The 5,233-nt window shown below is 40.8% G+C and overlaps 1 non-coding gene across 1 annotated transcript; it reads right to left on the bottom strand.

Annotated features, from left to right (window-relative positions):
• Positions 1 to 1,829: 1,829 nt before the first annotated feature.
• Positions 1,830 to 1,962, bottom strand: LOC111764523 (small nucleolar RNA SNORA31). Its single transcript, XR_002797114.1, has one exon. It is a non-coding gene; the product is annotated as a small nucleolar RNA SNORA31 (small nucleolar RNA).
• Positions 1,963 to 5,233: the final 3,271 nt, after the last annotated feature.

Here is a 5,233-nt window from a genome sequence, read left to right as displayed (position 1 = left end):
CACCCCACAGCACTTGCTAAGTAGATATTTTAGGAAATAGAAGCAACAAAGAATATAATAAAAATTACCCCAGATCTCACCAGTCTGTGAAAAGTATTGTTAACTTCTTTGGTGTATATCCTCCCAATCTTTTACATGAATACATTTATATGTATGTATCTTCAATGTGTATGTGTGTGCATAAACACCCATATATATATATATGTGCAAAAATGGAGCATGCTATTTTATTTCTTGGCTTTTTTCTTAATATAGCATAAATGTTTTCTCTGAGTTAATACAGATACTTCTAGCCTTTGACCCAACAATATCTATTGAGGTATTTTCACTTAGGAAGTAAACGGAAATGTAAATAGAAGATATTTAGGGAGTGGATGTGGCTCAAACAGGAAGGCTCGTCTCCCACATGAAGTCCTGGGTTCAGTTCCCAGGGCCTCCTAAAGAAGATGAGCAAAACAGCAAGCTGAGGTGATGGGCTGGTGTGGCGAGCTGACACAGTGAACTGACGCAATGAGATGACACAACGAGGAGAAACAACAAATGGAGCAAATGTGGCTCAAGTCATTGGGTGCCTCCCTCCTACATGGGAGGTCCTGGGTTCATTTCCCGCTGTTTCCTAAAGAAGATGAGCAGATGCAGAGAGCACACAATGAACAGACACAGCAGATAGCAAGCGCAAACAACAAGGCGGGAGGGTGAATAAAAAAATAAATCTTAAAAGAAAAAGAAGATATTTACATTTATTGAACAATTGTTAAAAAAACCTGGAACAACTTAATGTCCAACAATAAAGTTCTGATTAAATACATTATGGAATATCTCTACCTTGGCCTTTGTAATTCAGAAGTCTATTTTAATGCTGTGAGAAACTGTGGCCTCAGAACTGGAGCAGTACTTCATATGATTAAAAATTAAATAAAATGGGAAGCGGATGTGGCCCAAGTGATAAGGCCTCTGCCTACCATTTGGGAGGACCCGGGTTCGATCCCTGGGGCCTTCTGGTGAAAAAGAAGAGAAATTGTGCCTGCGCAGCAAGCCAGTGCCTGCATGGCAAGCCAGGTACCCACGCGGTGAGCCGAGTGCCCATATGGTGAACTGAGTGCCCATGCGAGTGCCCACATGGTGATGCAGACAACCTGACTCCAGAACCTTCACTCTTAACCACTACTTAAGCTGGGTCCCCAGAAGTGAGACACCAACGATTGTGTGAAAAATCTATGTGTATATCCATTGGAACAAATAGTAGAATAGCTGCCAAATGTTACCGATGGTTATATTTATATGATGGACTCAGAGATGACTTTTCTTTTAAAAAATTGATTTTGCAATCATGTTTTCTTTCCATCAGAATGTATTATTTTTTTAAAAAAAAGATTTTAATTTCAATGAAATCTATTGTATCCATTTTTAAAATTTCTCTTGCTCATGATTTTTTTTTTTTTAAGGAGGTACTGGGGGTTGAACCTGGGACCTTGTCCATGTGAAGCAGGCACTCAACAACTGAACTATACCCACTCCTCTGTATTACTTTTTTTTTTCTTTAAGTGCAATTCACAGTGTTCACACAATGTTCCAGGATCACTCCAGGACCAAAGGGAAGAACAGCTGGCTTGCTTTTAATCAAGTTTTCTTTTTGTAACCTTTCAAAGTTATTAAAGCTTTAACCAGAAGGAATCAACCAGAAGGCAAGAGTATAGGGGACATAGTCTTCCAACACTTCTCATGTAAATCCAAACTTCAAAAAATTCCTTTTGGTGGAGTAAAAAGGCTATTTGCTGTTTATTTCTGAGTTGCAAAGATTAGCTCCCCTTCCCCATGTTTTTAGAATTTCCTGTATTTCCCTATTCAGTCCTGGCTGCCACAGCCAGCCAGACAGAAAGCACGAGGGCCTTCTTTTCCTTGCATCTGTAGTAGAAACCCTTGCAGCAGACATTAACTGCTCCAGGGCTGTTAGAGATGCAACCCTGTATTATTATTTTTTTAAGATTTATGTGTTTATTAATCCCCCTCCCCCAGCCCCTGTTGTCTGCGCTCTACATCCATTCGCTGTGTGTTCTTCTTGGTCTGCTTATATTCTCATTAGGTGGCTCCGGGAACTGAACCTGGGACCTTCCAGAGTGGGAGAGAGGTGATCATTCTCGTGTGCCACCTCAGCTCCCTGGTCTGCTGTGTCTCTTATTATTTCTCCTGTATGTCTTTTTCTTGTGTCGTCTTGCTGCACCAGCTCTCCGAGTGGGCCAGCACTCCTGCATGGGGCAGTATTCTGTGCAGGCCAGCACTCCGTGTGGACCAGCTCGCCCCATGGGCCAGCTTGCCTTCACCAGGAGGCCCTGGGCATCGAACCCTGGACCTCCCACATGGCAGATGGGAGCCCAATTGCTTGAGCCACATCCATTTCCCTGTATCACTTTTATAATTAGAAAAACATATATTTTTACATTTTTGGTTGACCCCCAAGTATTTTTGATACTACTTTAAAATTAAAATGATATTAAATGCAAATGACAAAAGAATAAAAATAAAATGTGTGTCTACAATGAAAAGTTAGCCTTTCTCCCATTCCAAAAATCTCCCCCTTCCCTCTTCTCTCCATAAGAGGCAATCATTGTGATCGGTTTCTTATACATCCTTGTAGAAATGTTGTATGTAATATAAAAAGACACACATACACAAATGAAAGCAAACTCTATACACTGCTCAGCTCCACCTCCCCAACATAGTACGTCTTTGAGAACCTTCTAAACCACAACATGTAGATCAACTTCATTCTTTTTAATGCCCCAAAATTGTTTTATTACATGGTTGTACCATACTGATAGACAGGTTTTTATTCTTGCAATAACTGTTGTAATGAGCATTATTATACCATCATTTTTTAAACATGCATAAAGATGTTTATCAGATAAATTCCTAGAAGTAAAATTGCTGAGTCAATGGGTAAGTGCATTTTAAATTCTGATAAGTATTTTCAAACTGCTCTCTGAAGAGGCTGAATCCTCAACAGGAATGAGGACTTCTGAAATTTGCTTACGACTCCACAGCCTTATAATTCTTTGTTCTACCAAACTTTTCATTTTGGCCATATGGGTGTGTGAAATGTGCATTTCATTGATGTTTTTGATTGCAAATCTTTAAGAACTACATTGGCTGTGAAGGGAAGGGCAATGAGGAATTAGAATTGATAGAGATTTTGTGTTTTAATTTTCTTCTGTTTCTCCCTCCTTTTCTCCCTCCCTCCTTTCCTTCTTTGCTCCTTTTGGGTGTGAGAAGAGCATGGCAATATAAGCTAAAGGGAAAAAACTGAGGAAAAAAGTTGAGGTAGAAAATAAGGAGACTGGAGGGAATGGAATTCTCTTTTGCCTCGTAAGTAAGCTCATTCATACAACAAATTCTTATTGTATATCTACTGTGATTTTCTTCACTCCCCTCTGTCTCTGTCTGAGGGAGGACTGTATTTTCCCTCCCTATTGATGTTAAGCTTGGTCAGGTTACTTGCTTTGGCTGATAGAGCATTAGCAGGTTACATATGAGCAGAGACCTTAAACTTGCTTGCATCATTTGAATTCACTCCATTTGATTTGTGCTCCAATGATTTACTATGAGAAGAGATTTCCCCATGTGTTATCTGCCCCTTCATCCTGAGCCCCAGAGTAAGTACCCTTGGTCAGACCTGCACTCACCCACAGCCTGGAACTAAGCTCAGCTGACCTGCATCTTGAAATGCTGTTGTCCTGGAGATTCATGATCTGAAGGATAAACGATTGTTCTTAAAAAAACTTCTTGGCGGTGGACTTGGCCCAGTGGTTAGGGCATCCATCTACCACATGGGAGGTCTGCAGTTCACTCCTGGGCCTCCTTGACCCGTGTGCAGCTGGCCCATGAGCAGTGCTGATGCGCGCAAGGAGTGCCCTGCCACGCAGGGGTGTCCCCCGCGTAGGGGAGCCCCACGTGCAAGGAGTGCGCCCCATAAGGAGAGCCGCCCAGCACAAAAAAGAAAGTGCAGCCTACCCAGGAATAGTGCCGCACACATGGAGAACTGACACAAGATGACGCAACAAAAAGAAACACAGATTCCCGGGCCACTCACAACAACAGAAGCGGACAAAGAAGACGCAGCAAATAGACACAGAGAACAGACAACCAGGGTGGAGGAGGAAGGGGAGAGAAATAAATAAATAAATCTTTAAAAAAAAAACTTCTTGGGGGTAGTTTGTTAAACAGCATGATTATGGCACTAACTTACTGATACACCTATTCTATGCCAAATGTTCTAGGATATTCCAGTAAACAACAGAGTTAAAAAAATTCTTGCCCTCAGTGAGCTTACATTCTAATTGGGGGAGATAGACATGAAACTTATTTGTCACATGGTAAGAAGTGTTGTGAGTCTCCTCTTTCTGCATAATGTATTCGTCCTCTGGGCCTCCTTGAGACAGTCTCTGGTTTCCCTCTGAGGGCATAGTTTGGCCTCCCTGCTGTGGCCTGTAGGTTGTGGTCAAGCAGCTCCTTGTCTACCCTCAGCTGTCACCCTTACTGGACCTCTGCCTCCCATACTGCTTGCTACCTTTGTCAGTTTCTTCCTGGTGATAGGGGACAAGGTCTGGCATAAATAATAGCTAATATTTATTGAGCAACAAGTTCTATTTGCCTGACATAAGCATTTTACATGAATGAACTCACATCATCTTTCTGAGGTGGATCCTGTCATTATCTCCATTTTACAGATGAGGAAACTGAATCACAGAGAAAAGGAGGAAGCAGAATATGAACCATGGTTGATTGGCTCAGAAGTCCATAATATCTTAACCATGACTCTATAAATATGTTAATATATTCTTTTTAAAGGTTGGGAATCTTAGAACAAATATTCCTAGGACCATTGATTTTTTTATGTTTTAAAATTTTTTATTCTGATAACAAATACAACCTAAGATTTCCCATTTTAACCACTTTCAGGAATATAATTTTCAGTGGTGTTAATTGCATTCACGATGTTGTGCCACCATCACCATCATTATTACCAAAACCTTTCCATCACTCCAAACAGAAACTCTGTACCAATTGAGTATTAACATCTGATTCTGCACTGCCACCCCTGCCCATGGTAACCTATATTATAATTTCTGGCTCTTTGAATTTACAAATTCTAATTATTTCATGTACTTGAGATCATATAATATATTTCTTTTGTGCCTGAGTTATTTCATGCAACAGGGTATCTTCAAGGTTCATC

The sequence above is a fragment of the Dasypus novemcinctus genome, chromosome 23, assembly GCF_030445035.2.
Source record: "Dasypus novemcinctus isolate mDasNov1 chromosome 23, mDasNov1.1.hap2, whole genome shotgun sequence".
Classification (NCBI taxonomy): Eukaryota; Metazoa; Chordata; class Mammalia; order Cingulata; family Dasypodidae; genus Dasypus; species Dasypus novemcinctus.
Note: the sequence above shows the minus strand (reverse complement) of the source record. Positions and strands in the feature narration are given on the sequence as shown.